At 33.2% G+C, this 16,742-nt stretch overlaps 1 non-coding gene across 1 annotated transcript; it reads left to right on the top strand.

Moving 5' to 3' along the window:
- Positions 1 to 13,422: 13,422 nt before the first annotated feature.
- LOC150109047 (U4 spliceosomal RNA) lies at positions 13,423 to 13,564 on the top strand. The gene has a single exon (XR_016550521.1). It is a non-coding gene; the product is annotated as a U4 spliceosomal RNA (small nuclear RNA).
- The last annotated feature ends 3,178 nt before the right edge of the window (positions 13,565 to 16,742 follow it).

Here is a 16,742-nt window from a genome sequence, read left to right as displayed (position 1 = left end):
CTAATAAGAGACTTTCACCCAGCATCAGCCACACTCACATCTGCTCGGTAGCGGGTGTAGCGTGGTTCGTACTCCACAACACAGCTTTCCAAGCTCCCACGTCCCACTATACATGCTCTTTGGACCACTGAAGACAATGATGCATACTGGTTCGGGTGATATCAGGCTTGCGTGTTACAGTTCTGCCGTGGAAACCCATGTTGTGAGCTTCGGTTCGGAATGTTTTTGTGCAGATTTGTATTTCAATCGATGTCCGGAACTCCGCAACGTGTTGGCCGACGAATGGCGGTTTTTACACAGTATCCTTCGTAGAATCCTACGGTAACGTTCGGCGAGTGTGGTGGGTAACTTTTGCAGATGACTCCCTACAATTCCATCTCAGTATGGTATCACTGACTGTTGATCTGGGATGGCCAAATTTTTGAAGTTTTCCGAAAGATAGGTTTGCAACATGGCATGTTATCACTGCGCTTATTTCAAACTCCGTCAGTTCCTTTGTCGCAGTCATTTCACCCAGACACAGTTGCATTGACTTGGGAGGATCACATTCTTCCAAATTACACCGACTACAAACACGTGACTCGGTACATGGCACGATGCACCTTTCTCATTGGGATGTCCGTTGATTCCTTTCCGAGCAGTGTGTGTGTGTGTGTGTGTACTGCTCGGAAAAGAATCAACGGACATCGTTTACGATGTTTACCGGCTTACGTTTACAGATTAATGATTTGAATTAAAAATTTTCTTAGAAGGCGTACCTCGAGCATATGTGGATCTTGCGATTCTTGTAAACACATTAAAGATTGAAGAAATATATTAAGAGATTTATTTTCTTCTCTCTCTCTCTCTCTCACCATTTGTCAACACACAGTACAAATCTATTATAGGTCTTGAGACCTCTCGAACTGATAATAAATAAATAAAAGCTTTTAGGAGTAAGTGGAATTCGCTCCTACATTTCTGTAATATACACTGAATTATTAACATTAACAAACATTGAATTTTATGTAAACATGCTAAATAATATATAATCTTCTGTAGTATACAGTGGATTATTAACAGCAATACCGAAATAAAACAAATATATTTTCGAAGTAGAGTCGTCCTCCCCCTTATCCGCGGGGAATACGTTCCAAGAAACTCCGCAGATAGTACCAAACCCTATATATATATGCAATGTTTTTTCCTATACATACATACCTATGATAAAATTTAATTTATAAATTAGGTATAGTAAGAGATTAACAACAATGACTAATAATAAAATAGAACAATTATGACAACATACTGTAATAAAAGTTATCTGAATGTGAATGGAATCTTAGCAACCTCAGTATGCGTGTAGCTTTCTCCACCTTTACAACGAGTTGCCAGGGTGTTGGACTACCTCTGCTATCATCCGAATTGTCTATTACTAAAAGAAAGAGCCATACAGCTTAATTTCCGCGATATAAAATTACATCGGTAAAGTGGATCTTAGATCCAACATGATTTCAAAGCCGAATATTTGTAGAAACTATGAAAGTTTTGTAAGATGACCTGAGAGGTTACGAGAATATAATCTTCGGCATCCCAGAGTTGCCTTAGCTACTTAAGTCAAGTATGTAATGCAACTCGGGGATACCGATGATTGTATTCTTGTAAGCTCTTAGGTCAACTTACGAAACTTTCATAGTTTTTACAAACATTCGGCTTTGAAATCATGTTGGATCCAAGATCCATTTTGCCGATGTAATTGTAAATTGTTTATTTCTGGAATTTTCCATTTAATATTTTCGGAGCGGGGTTGACCGCGGATAGCGAACCCGCTGATAAAGGGGGACTGCAGTATTATAAATCCACTCTGTTATTCTCCTTTTAATATTCAGTTATGAATACTCACTAACATATAATGCATCCCCCCCCTCTCTCTCTCTCTTACGCACACACACACACACACACACAGAGGGGGGGGGGGATTCAAACATTCTAAAATAATTTCTTGTCACGAAAAAGTGCTGCGAAAAAATACATCTCGAAGTTGTAATTTTTATTTTTTTATTACGTGCAAGTGAGTGCCCACAAGTCATCATTTCTGTAATTCTTACCGATGTCAAGTCAGCGTGCAGTTTTTCAAATATTCATATTATTTTGACTTCAAAAAGATGGCACAAAAGAAGTTAAGATAAATGTGTCTCTTCCGTGCAATAGAATTGGGAACATTTGTAAGAATAATGCTTCCTGGAACAGCACTTGTTCCATCTCGTCTAGTTAAAAAGAAGAAATCTCATTTGTCTGCGCTTGTACAAACACTCAGACGTCGTAGTTCTGTTTTATTTTATCAAAATAAAATCAAAGCATTTCCTCTGCCAAACATCCAAAATCGTCACACTCTCCTTATTTTTCACCTAAAGTTTTACATTTTGTTTATTCTTAATTTGCATAAAATTCAAAGTGATTTATTCGAGTTAACTCCGTCTGCAAATGGACACAATGATTGATCTAGTGGCAGAGTAAGATTTCTTTATTAGCAGTAAAAACTCGCGAATGGAATTAAAGTAATGCATTGATGGAAGTTTGTTTTTCTGGAAATACGGTCAATAAAGTTTGCCACTCTAATTATCCAGTTTTTTTTCCTCATTTGTTCCCGTTTTATCCGAAAAAAATCGAGAGAGAGAGAGAGAACTTTAAATATTCCAAGGTATCCAAATTCGCTTATCACTAGTGGATTCATAATGCCAAACTACAAATGTATTATTATTTTTACTTCGTCCATATTTAAAACCTTCTTAGATACAAAAAAAAATGCTTATTATGAATAAAGCAATTTTCACGGCTTACTTATGAAGACTGGGTTGGATTGTTTTGAATTACGACCGAAATAACTAAGGCTATGAGGTTTATTTCTATTAATTGAATGAGTTCTTATGAATCGTTTCGTCTATTTTTCGAGATAAAAAAAATCCGAGCTTCCAGGAGGGAAAAACCTTCCACCTTTATACGAAACAGCTAAGTCACCTTCAGTTGACACCCCCCCCCTTTGCGTTCTATACGGGATTCGAACCTAACTGAGCTAAGGAGGGTCTGTTTTTCCTGCTTCTACAAGTTTCTGCAATCGTTATCATCAGAATTGCGACGGGAAATGTCTTCTTAGCTATTATCTATTAATAGTGTACTCCAAATTCATGGAATATTTTTTTTATCCTCATCGTATTTTTCCTGAACATCGTGACTTCAATTCCCTGATATGCACCCTCAAGGGGGGGGGGGGGGTTCAGGTTATTATGACAGCACTATTTGATTAAGATTACAATATTAATAATCTCCTATCAACAATTTTCCTCCCAAATTAGTCAATTACTTGTCAGCACTCCAATATTATCGTATCTACCATTTCCTGATATGTACCCTAAAAGACATAAGTAAAAGAAAGAAATAGCCTTCATATGCATCCTCTAATTATAGTTAAATACTAACAGTCAATTGTAGTATTTAACTAAAATCTATTAATAAGTTCCTTCTTTATTTCTTTCTGATCTCAAATATTATCTTTCCATAACTTTCCAATAGTATTGGAAACACCAAAGTTCGAATCCCGATCTTTGACGCAAAGAACTTTTATAAGTACTTTTCAACTGACGGGAAGTAAGCCAAATTCATACAGAAATGGCAGGGTTATTTCTTCATAAAATTAAGGTTTTTAATCCAGCAAAACTCACTGACTTTATAATTACTTCGGTTAATTCTAAGTTAGAGAATTTCTAACCCACCCGTTCACACACTCATCCTGGATATTCTATAAATTAAACATCACACGTTTTTGGATCATTAAAAAAAATGAAAAGAAACAAATCCTAAAACACAGTGTAGCATAAATACTACAGATACTCGCATTCGAAAAGAGGATGAAGCTACCCACACTTTCACTCTTTGTTTGCATCACATTGCTACGAGAAACAATAAAGTAACACACACACACACACACACACACACACACACACACACACACACACACACACACACACACACACACACACACACACACACAATATTGTACGTCAGGATTTCTCGTTTATAATTTAATGCTCCGTATGATGAAAATCCAAACTCTGTAAACAAATATGAAGACAACTAAAAGACAAACATCGAAGATTCATTTTTAGATTCGAGTTATATCTAAAAGGGGGGAAAAAAAAGTAAAGTAAACCGAGTTTTGATGAAAGATTATTTCTCCAAGGATTTTCCGTTACAACAACAGGGGAAAGGAAGAATTCCAATACTAGACAACAGAGCACTTTCGTGAAATATTTCTGAAGCAAAGTACTGTTTGCAGATACACAATCGTAATAAAAATGCGAAAATATTAAGCATCCTTTAGTTCCTTTGTCTTTATTATAGAAGGGGGAAAAAAGTTGGCATCACTAGATGAGACAATTGGTGTTCCGAAAGATATAGCTCGATGAGAAACAGGGAAATAAATACAATGAATGGACTCAATGGAGAAATTAAACAGCGAAAATTTAAGGAGACGTCACTGAAGAAATAAACAAAAGAATTGTTTCTATAGGGAAGTAGTAAATTTAGAACTGGTAGGAAGTCGAACACTCTAGACTACCGGATTCTTCAGGATATATCAAAGATCTCAGGGACTTATTCGGGGAGTGATTGGAACTACGTAGAGCAACTAGTGTTTTCTACCTGTGTGCCTATTATAAAAATGTATTGTGATTTTTTCCGGAGGGTGTTGGTATTGGCAAGAAATACAAGCAACGCAACTAAATCTATGAGATCACTGTATTGTGTGTGTTTTCTGTCCAATGTGCTTGTTTTGCGGGAAGGAAAATCCCTGTCATCCCCTCCCGTACAAAGACCAACCAGCCACAAGCTAGAAACCTTTATAGATGTTCCTCACCTCCTCGAAGATATTCAAACTCAAGACTTTCCAACCGGAAGGCAAACATAACGTTATCCTTGCGACTGAACTAAGAAGAAAATGCTTCTGAAAATAAAATCCGGAATTTCTAGCAAGAAAAATAAAATAAAATAAAATAAAAATAAAAATCCTTCGTCCTTTGTATAAGAAATACGGGATAATGGAGGCTTAAGTTGCGCACATGACGATAATCCCAATCCATTTATTGGAGAACTGAAGTGACTTGAACGATCATGTTTGGTTTGCTATTTTCAACCTTTCGTGAGTGAGACTGACATAAAAAAGAAAAGAGACATTATTAGCAATAAAAAAAAAATGCAGGGTTCCATGGATCTCAGATCCTTTTGCTCAGATCCTTGGCTACTGCAAACATCTGCTGCAATTACTTATCAGTACAAACATTTCTTATTGCCGAAAAAAATTCGAAATTCAGCACAAAAGGGGACGAGCTCATATACATCCGTAAAAAGAAGCATTTTTTAGCTCACCTTACGTTAATTTGAAATTATTGATTAGGAGAGTACGCATAAATGGTCCACGCACCTATCAAGTAAATAGCGATTATTTAAAAGCATAATATACGAGTATATTAAAAAGTCACTCTTATATAGCTCCTCCAACCGCTAAAACCAAACACCATATTTTGTAGTAAAGCCGATCATCTTAGACAATCAGCTGAGTACTGGGATTCATTTGGTTTAGAAAGTACAGCTAAGGCATTTAGTATCAATTCTTGAAAAGTATGAGTTTTTTACGATTGATTTGTAGGACGAAACGGATCGTGTTTCCAGAGGAATGATTATTACCTCCTTCCATCTGTGGAGAAAAAATTGCAGGGTTTGGCTAATATCATTTGATTGCCAGTGTTGAATATTCCAGGTTAGCTCCTAAGTAATAATCTGCACAGAAAAAAGCAATTTTAGTGTGTAATAAGAGTGAACAAATTCTGCAAGTCCCAGCACTTTTCAAGATGCAGTATATTCGAAGAGGCCTACAGGTAATATTTATACTGGAAGTATTTCATGTTGAACCCCATTCCAGCATCTTATTTTCTTCCAGCAGAATACGACCATGCTGTTCATTTTTCTTCTTCATGCACACACCTGTTACTTTCAATATTGCATTCAAAAAAATCTTTAAATCGAATTTATTTTTTTCTTTCCGTGTTCCATTTCACAGATTTTTTTTTATGATATTAAAGTCGATATACAGCCAAAGAGAACAATCGATCCATGATAAGAATTAATTCCTCAAGAGCGTGCACGAAAAATAAATAAATAAATAAAAATATTGCTTCGATAAGAATAGCAAGCTCGTTGCACAGATCTATCGATATGAGAAAATCCTTTTACAAGATTGAGAGCAAACAGGGGATTTTCGTCTCAGTTCGAAACAAGCATAACGATGGCAATCCCACTGTATTAAAAAGGAACATCTTCTGAGATAAGTGCATAAAAAAAATCCTTCAAACTTGAGCGCTATAACAGGTAAAACCCTGGTTAGTTATTGTGAAATGACAAGAGCTTTGCTTGAAAGCCTGGTTAATGTAAAAAAAAAAAAAAAAGGCGTGGGAGTTCCCAGTAGGTTTCGATATTCAAAATAAAAGACACCAACGGAACTCCTGCATGTTAAATTAACGTTGAATTAAGAGCCAGAAAAATCGGAGCTACAGAGGACGTTGCTATGGTTACCAATAAACAAGACCTGGCGATGTCAAGGTCGTCTACATAGCTTCGTAGCACTAAATGTGAGTAAAATTAGTAACCTGCAGCTAAGAAAAATCAATTAGGACTTCGTGTATGAAGTAGATCGTCTGTGACTTGGATGCGTAGCTGAGCGCATCACTCAGCGAGCTAGCGATTGGGAAACAACCTGCACAAAATCGGGATGATGATGCTGCAACCAATAGGTAGCGTATAAGCATGTAATATTGCTGCTGCTGTAATTTTAATTAATGACACGCACCAGAATAATGAAATGAAAGCAAATGCATCAGCAGTTGTCATCTTTACGGTAGAAGTAGACGAGAAAGAAGTGACATCATTATGACATAGAAGAAGTGACAGGAAGACAAAAGATATGACACAGTGGTTGTGGCAGTTAAATGCTAGAAATGGATATTACTTAAACGGTTGGAATAAAAATACTATAACAAACTGAAAAAGTTTGGTAGCAGGGTGAGAGACGTGTTGGTTTAAGTGATTCGGTTCGACCCTCTTTGAGCGATCTGATGTCATGCGGATAAACTTACAAAAGCCTGAAAACATCTAAGTTAGGTGAATATCCAGAAATGGTTATTCTCCTGATGCTATTTTTATTATTCGAATTTTAGAGTTTTTATTATTGGGAATTTACATTCTCCATAATTAAAACAATAATATCAGCCAAGGTAGCTTCTAAACTGCAGCCAAATTACTTTCTCAAAGAATTATTTGCCTCTTTTTTTTTAAATGACTGAATTTAAGAAATTACATGCACCCTTAAAACAGTTAACTATTTTTGCAAATTTTGTCATGTATTCAGGAAAAAAAAAAATAATAATAATAAAAGATGACGTTTAGCAGTAGATACAGTCCATGTTGACGTTTTTTTTGGGCTTTCGGTGGCTTTAGATGCTTTAAAAATTCAATCTCATCTGCTTAAAAAAAAAGCAGATGAGATTGAGAAGCGAGATATGTTTCATATTGCAATCGGTTCCATTTTACTGTCAACAACTGTAGTAATATCAAGGCAGAAAACCATCGTGCTAAACTATTTGTTAATTTGTTAATATTAATATATGCAGGTGACGTCAGAGCTCAGTAAATCTACTGCGCATGGTGAGATCTGCTTTATTCCAGGTACAGTAATTTGAATAACCAAATACGAAATGTAGTATCGCCAACATAATGCCGTCAATACATAGAAGAGTGAACAGTACGTACAGTAGTAAGATAGAAAGTTGTTTTCCACTTAAACAAAGGCATCCCAACATGAGTGATGCTTTACCATACGTACAAGTACAAAACACAAGAATTAACCACTGATTAAAAAGAGCGAACCTTAAGAGGCACAAACACTGTATCCTTATCCTTATAAGGACTGGCTTAAAGGGGCGAAGCAATAATGCTTTTCATCTTCCCCGTTATCTGTAGAAGACAGTGTAGGGATAAGGTGTTATTAAGCTATTAAAGCTCTGATCATGGCAGGAGGGTAACAGCAATAGCCGAGCCTCAGTTAGAACTTCATTGGCTACAGCATTGCCATCCGTTACCCTCCAAGGGTATTGAATTGAATGAATCAATCACCGCCACGAACACTATATTTAATAATGATTTAATTATATTCTTTTTATAAATGAATTATTTATAGGTGCTTATATGAAGTATCAAATTATAAAGTTAAAAATTAGATAATTTGGAAATTCCAAATAAACACAGGAGAATATTATTAATTCATTATTATTTTTAACAATAAATTAAAATTTATTAAGAAACTTATTGGTTAATTGAATAAATACTTAAAAACGCTGTATATTTGAAACAGAAGTTTAATAAATTAATTAATAATAACTACATTAAGTAAGATTGTCCAGTATTTGTATATTTCAAAAGTCGTTCATTGCTTCATTCATAGCTTCATTAAAAATATGTGTAATAAAGGGCATTCTGAAATTTAATAATTATTTAGTTATATAAAGAAATTATGTTATTCAGTTTGTAAGAAAGTATTAGAATATAAAGTGAAATGAATTCGAAGTTTTTATTTTATTTATTTTATTCTTATTTATTTTATTTTTTTTGTCATAGTGTTATTTGTATTACGCAGGCAAGATATAATATTTAAATTACTTTTTCAATATATAATTTTCATTAAACTCTCTTGATGAAAACTTATATCAATTTTTTTTTTTTAAATCTAAACTGAAGTATGTTTTCATTCCCATATGAAGAGAAATTTCAGACACTTAGATTGGGTGGCTTTTTTTTTTTGTTCAAAAACACATTCTTGCATATCGAACAAAATGCATTATGTAAACATCATATAGTTGTTAATCAGTTTCTCATTTTCATTTCGGTGCACATCTGAAAAGGAATATGCTTTTGTAAGAAAATTGACTTTAACTACAGCAATTACCTAACTTCGGTTCCATTTTTATAGACAAATGATTTCTAATCTTTATTTCTATTTCTAACCCTTAAATTACAAACCATTAGAAAAAAGAAAACCAGGACGTCCTCTAAAGAGATTCAACGATGGCATCTAAGGTCCGAAGGCCAATCTAGGCCTAAAAATCCTTGAAAAGCGTGATGATTATGATGATTCTAAACATCTAAGCACTGAAGGAAGATTCAAAATGGCTTTAATTCCATTATTCTTTCATAGCCAAATAACGCTAGAAATTTAATATATATATATATTCAAAATTATTCAAAATATATATTCAAATATATTCAAAATTTACCACTGGCATTAGAGTTGCCTTGGTATTGCACTACTTAAAAAGCCATCGAACTCTTTTCAGCGTCTTTCAGTAGGCCAAGATAATGCCTAAGATTATATCTCATAGACTCTCGTGTCAATTTCAAAACTTTTTTTACATTTTTGAATTCAACTATGAAAAAATAATGGATATTTAATATTCCTTCTTTGAATAGATTAAAATATATGGCTGGAAAATATTAGATATTTTATACACTGACAACAATATTGTTCAGTACGGTCGATTGCAAATCAATCAAAGCTTCAAGATAAAGAAAATCGGATATTTACTTGTGTGTGTGTTAAGGAGGCATCACAGTTGTCGCACACAGCTAAAAAGAATATATAAACTGACGTCAACACTTGAGCATGAAATGATATTGTTGCATTTCTGTATGTTTGAACTTATGATGGAATTCCTGTTGGAACACAGTTACCGTGAATGTAATCACGCATCGACATCAAAATCAAAATTCTTCCAGAAATGAAGCTGTCTTAGTTTTTTCTTTCTCGTTTTTAACAGCAATACCGCACATAAGCGGTTGTAAAAAAACCTACAGCGTGCACTAGTACCTCCGGATCGATTAGAGGCCGAGAAGAAGGGGGAAAAATTATTGCTGAGTAAGACAAAACAGGATTAGAAAATGAAAGCTGAATTGCAAGTTGGACTGCATACGAATGGTATCTGAGTTGGCCGGTCACATTTAGGAGAGATTTACTGAAAAGTGAAGAGATTATGGACGTAGGTCAGTTGAACAGTGTCCTTAGAAGTATATAAAGAAAATATATAAAGCAGAAACAGAGAAATAGGAAATCATTCAGAAAGAAATCGTCCATTAGGCAGAACGAAATCCCTTTCAAGGGTTTTAGGCTTAACACTAGATATAGGACAGAATGCTTAAATCTGAATGGAATTTGTGCTCCCCTCCCCAAAAAAAAGTGCTATTCTGAACGGTGATGTCTGAAGCTAAAGAAAGAACTAAGTGCCCTGGAGAATGCAGTAGCTATAAAGGTGACATAATTACGGAAGGGGAAGGGTGATTACTATTATCCAAGAACAGTTATTTACTATTATTATCTGAATCGAGGTATCATTAGAAGTTTACAATAGATGAAGACGGATCTTTGGTTGCGAGAGACAAAACTCGACTGTATATTAGTTGCACTGAAGTTCAGTATGTTTCTTATTCTCGAAGGACAACAAAAACGATCAATACACCAAAGTGCTGGTGCGATCCATGTTTTAGACCTTTTTTCTTTTTTCTTAATTGCTTGGAAACTTCAACGTGTGTTAAAAAATAATGATGCAAGAGATATACATCATTAACGAAACCATGGGATAAAGGTACTAGGAAGTGGGCTTTCGTATTAGTAGTTGAAATATAAAACACAACATGCCATGGCTGTGTGAGCTTCCTTTCAGTAATGTTCCCTACTCCTTCAGTTGCAAACAGAAGAAGACCACAGGGGAAAAAAAAGGAAGCTTGCATAGAAGGCCTAAGTGACAGACGCGATTAAATATTAAGTCTCCTGGAAATGAAAAGAACACGTGAGTCTCTTAACCTTATTGTCATTATGTCTAAAGAAGAAAGGTCACGGGGGTTAGAGAAAAATTATGAAAGTGATGCGGTTCTCGTGGATTAGATACTTGGCCTAACAATGAAAAAAACGAATTTATAATTTCAAAATTGTTTTTATTTTTCAACATAATCTCCCTTAAGACTAATACATTTATTCCAGCGATGCTCCAGCACTATTATCCCGTCCCTGTAGTGGTTCTCAGTAAGATCTGCAAAATACTCCTCTACAGCTGCAATCATCTCTTGATTGGAAGAAAAACGCTGACCAGCGAGGAAGAGATAGAAGTCAGGGGGAGCCAAATCTGGGGAATAGAGTGGATGTTCCAACAATTCATAGTGCAGATCCCTTAATTTTCCCATTGCCAAAATACCTCTGTGGGCAGGTGCATTGTCCTGATGAAAGATGATTTTTTTTCTTCTGCAAAAGTCTTTTCTCACGAATTTTTTCATCTAGTCTGGTTAAAAGATGGGAATAATATTCTCTGGTTATTGTTTTACCCTTTTCAAGATAATTAATAAAAAAAAATGCCTTTAACATCCCAAAACACCGATGTCGTGACCTTTCCTGCTGATGGAATCGACTTTGTCTTCTTTGGCGCTGAACAACCGGCTTCTGTTCACTGTTTTGACTGCTGTTTGGATTCTGGTGTGTAATGGTGAATCCAAGTTTCATCCATGGTAATTGGACGCACAAAATCAATTTTATTCTTGTTAAAACGCTTCAAGCATTGTTCAGAGATTTTAATGCAGTGCTTTTTTTATCTGCTGTGAGCAATGCAGCAATCTATCAAATGCCTTCAGGAAATCCAAAAATATAACCGTATATGTGAGTCCCTCTTATCCATGACATTCATCACTTCCATACATGGCAAATGGATTGTTTTATAAACCTTGTTTCTAGCTTTCTGGCTAGTTAGCAAATCCAATTTTGGCATATTAGCATAAAATGCGATGTAAAAAAGTATAGATTATTATAGCATGAACAGAATCTTTAAAAAAAGTCTCCTGATGGGCTCAGACAATTAATAGTAATAAAGTAATGACAACTTTTTACAGAAAGCTATTGCATTCTGTAAAAAGCTGTTGCCATGGCTACTTCGGCTATAGCATTCGTGTAGCATAAAAATCAAACTGAAGGTGGTGCTGCGCACTTTTGCCTGCTCTACAGAAAAACGTGCAGTCTTTGCAAATATCGGTTATTGGAAACTGAGTGGGCTTGATACCTGTGGTTTTATGTTGAAACCTCCCACGTAACTTAAGCGCTCTCAATCTAGAAAGGAAACAGAGTTTTACCGGATAATTTACGTGTGCGTATTCCTTAGGGGTAACCTCTTATTTAGTGCCAAGAAGTTTTGTTAGACTTGAAGTTTTCGAAAACAGGCACACAAAACTTACAGTAATAAAAACGTATAAGAAGTTTTAATATTTCGTAGTTGCACTGAATAATCTCAAATCCAGATAACTTCAAAAAAGTGACAGTTGTAGCTATACAGAAAATTCTGTTCATATGACTGTTTTGTTATGGCTAACTGGCAATTTTTACACCTATCATCAACCACAAGGAATAAATTCCAATAATAATAATAATAATAATAATAATAATAATAATAATAATAATAATAATAATAATAATAATATAAAAATTTAATTTGAAGTTTTGTAATAATAAATCTTGAATAGCAAGTCTACATCCAAACGCCCAAATAACAGTTTTATGGGGGAGAAAATTTTCATAACAATTAAGAAAATTCAACTGTTATTAAACAAGCACAATCTCGATAAGTAATTAAATTGTCTCGAAAATTCTAATTCTTCGGCAAATTACAACTAAATGAATGAGACCAGAAAACATTACATCTAAAATACATAAGAATTACTGATACCTAAAATGTTACCAATATGAATTTAAACCAAGTCATAGTAAAGATTTCAATATAGACTGGCGAGACAGCAATAATTTTCAGATTTTGCAAGCTGGGGATATTTTTCGAATTATTAATGCCTGAATTTATATCAGTACGTTATTGCATGTGCATCTTTACATATCTCTGTTTTTAAACCATCAATGTCGGCATCTCAGATAATTTTTAAGCATTTTTTTTTTGTTTGTTTGTTTTTGTTTAGCTGTTACATTCTGAAAAAAATACCTCTGGAGATTAATTAACTCGGTATGCCTTGTAGGTTTAAACCATGACGTCACAATAGTGACTCATCATAAATATCATTAAGACTAGGGGAATATAAGATGATTCTAATAAAACTAGCAGTTATGAAAATTTATATCTAAAACACTTTAGAGCTTAATTTCTTTGAAATAAATTAGAAGAAATAATTATTTAGTTTTAAAAAATAAGAATAAAATTGTTTATGTTAATTGTATAATTCAATTATGCAAATAAATTTATTTAAACACCCTTTATTAACATACATAATTTATGTATATAAGCTACTTAAAAAGCTGGGGCTGTTATCTTTGCGCAGAGGCAATGCCGTTGCCAGTGAAGTTTTAACTGAGGCGTGGCTATTGCTGTTTGAAAACTATTACCAATACCCCGCCAAGGCGACGTGAAATACCGTCGGCTTAGGCAATTTTTGAAAGCCTGTCAAGAGGCTTAATAAAATAAAAAAAAAAGCAGTTTTAATTCATAATTTAATATAATATATAATATATATATATTATTAAATAATATATATAATTATGAATATTATTATATATATATATTTAATATGAATTATGAAATAATATATATATATTTATATATATATAAATATATATATATATATATATATATATATATATATTTTTTTTTATATATATAAATATATAAAATGCTTTTTTTTCTATTTTATATTATATTATATTATATTATATATATAATATATAATATAATATTATATTATATTATATATTATATTATATATATAATATAATATAATATAGAAAAAAAAGCAGTTTTAATTCATAATTTAATATATATATATATATATATATATATATATATATAATATAATATATAAAATAGAAAAAAAAAGCCATTATTATAGTTTATAATTTAATATAATTTATATAAAATAGAAAAAAAAAGCAGTTTTAAGCGTGTAAAACTAGAAATAAAAATAAAGTGATCTAAACCGCTTTTTATTAATCCGCTCATCGGCCATTGAGGTGCAGTTCTACGGTGTGGCTAGATCAGAGTTCCAGTGTTCCCAACTCTAACTATTATGTACGTATTTGTATATGCTTGAAATCCTCTAATCAATGATCTTTCATGGAAATCTCCACCACCTATGCTAATTATTATTCCTTTTTTTTTTTTACAGATAGGCATTCGAAAGTAATTTAAACGTATGAATAATTTTATTATTTTTTATGACCCACACACGGAATGTAAGATCTATAAATATAATACCAGTGGCGCGTGTTAGCAAAACTTAATAAAATTAATCGTTGATATTGAACTCACGACATCTCAGATTAGCATTTTGTTAAATGAAGTGTAGTGTTATCAACAAGAGCTACAGATGGGATTCAAGGACAGTGAGAGATCATTTGTGTATAAGATGGAGAGCATTCTGGCATGATAGGAGAAATATGAAGAGAGGAAGCAATTCTCTACCACTAAGGCTAATGAGCGACCACGCAGGAAAATGGCGATCCAACTGATCGCCATTTCCGACCGACACGGACAGAAAGTGTACCATGAGAAGGTAGTTTGTTAAATAGGCCTGTGGATTGATTGGCAAAATTCATACAAGTGGTAAATGGCTGGTGGGTCTTCAGATGACGAAGAAGTTGTCCCTGTTATTTTCGAGAAATGCGTTGAAGCATTAGCGACTATTGGAAATAAATATTTCTAATACTTGCTATTAATTATGATTTTTCTTTTAAACATTTTATTTCTAATGGTTGTTTTGAATAACAAAACATATTTGACATCCACATTTTATTATATTAATGTGCTGTTTTCTAGCTCGCTTTAGGCAAATTCTGAACGCTAAAGTCATGAATGGCACAAAATACCATCCACAAAATCCATTTGTACAACGTAATTAGTGTGTTATGCAGGATCTAGTAGTAGGATAGCTTGATGATATATTTGTCGAATGTTTAGGAACTTCTAAGTTCAAATTTATTAAATAAAAACTTCACAAGAACAGCAGCATATGAGAAATAAATTGGAGGTGGAACTCACATTCACGAGAAGGTTTTGAATACTTTTAAAATACTGATGATTATGATGTGTAAAGTTATATGGATAGGTTAATAAGCATCGATAATGTGTATTCAGAACATCATGAAATGCTGACTTGATGTCTAAATGGAAACCTCTACTAATCCTACCTGTACTTTATCATGGTGTGTGTGTGAGAGAGAGTGAACGGATGATGTAAGCGAATCATTACGGAAGTGTATGCATCCAGAAGGGCTGCCTTAAGTATTAACGTTCCATCAGTATAGCTGGCCAACATAAGAGACTTTCTCTGGTTCAGTTAGAAACTCGAGCGAGAACGTTAAACCATTGGTCAGAGAAACCAAAGTTTGAAAGATTGCATGGTCATATCAGAACAGACCAGAAACCGAATAAGGATAGCGAAAAAAAAAGGGTAAAGGAAGAAAGCAAATTGGCAATTAGATATTCTTATACAGCAGAGAAGAAACAGAAAGAGCAACTAACGAAGTTGGAATGATCATACATAAAGATATAAGAGAACAAATACAAGAATATAATTATATATCAAGCAGGATATTACATTTAAAGCTAAGAAAAGGAGAAAATATTAAATATTATTGGAGTACAAAACTAGAAATAGAAGAATTTTGTGAATCTCTACAAAATGTAATAGATAAAATAAATAATAATAACTGGAGATTTAAATGCAAGAATTGGCAGACTACTTCAGGTATATATGCTAATTTTAAGTTGAATAACTCTTTTGTGAGAATAAAGAAGACCACACCACTCATTTGAAGGCTTGAAGTGTTTCGAAAAAGCTTCATGTTTGGTCTATAAAGCACGATTACCGAACTGTGCAAAAATCAGTTTTAAAAATATGTAAAATTAATTTTAAAATAAAAATATCCTTTTTATGGTACTCAGAGAAGAATCTGGAAAATAATAACAAAATCAGAAGAAAGAACTAAATGAGCATATAAAATAAATAAACATCAGATTGGGTAAATGGAAAGATTCTTTTCAATATCTATACGCAGAAAAGAATAAATAGAATAAGATATTGGAAAACGTTTAAAGAATTAAAACACAGATAATCCGCTGGAACAGATATGGAATAGAATAAACTATTAAAATATGGAGGAAAACAATTAGCAAAAGAACTGTGATGCTCTAAAATTTACACAAGGAAAGAACCAAATCGCCGCCGAAAAGAGCCTAAGAATGCCAGTTTTTCTAAAAGGAGGCAGGACAAATCCAAAGATCTGAAGAGAAATAAATTTGCTTTCTACAACATTTAAAATTATGCCAAAAAAGGATATTAAATAATTTGATTGAATTAATTATCTGATGCACAGCAATAATTTTTTAAAAAATGAACTGCAGATCAACAACAGATGTAACATTTATATTAAACAAATCATAGAGACATCAATAAAATACAGATAAGATTAAAAAATACAAAAATAAATTTCAGAACTAATTAAGAATATATACAGATAACTGTTCTATAGTAAATGTAGAGCAAGAACAGATTGAATTTTTTTAAAAAAAAAAAATAATAATAAGTCTAACTTCATGAATGGGTGAAATAATAAAAGTGAACAAAAATGGAAA

Source organism: Typopeltis vanoorti, chromosome 2 (genome assembly GCF_054136105.1).
Source record: "Typopeltis vanoorti isolate ZY-2024b chromosome 2, IOZ_Tvanoo_1.0, whole genome shotgun sequence".
NCBI lineage: Eukaryota > Metazoa > Arthropoda > Arachnida > Uropygi > Thelyphonidae > Typopeltis > Typopeltis vanoorti.
Note: the sequence above shows the minus strand (reverse complement) of the source record. Positions and strands in the feature narration are given on the sequence as shown.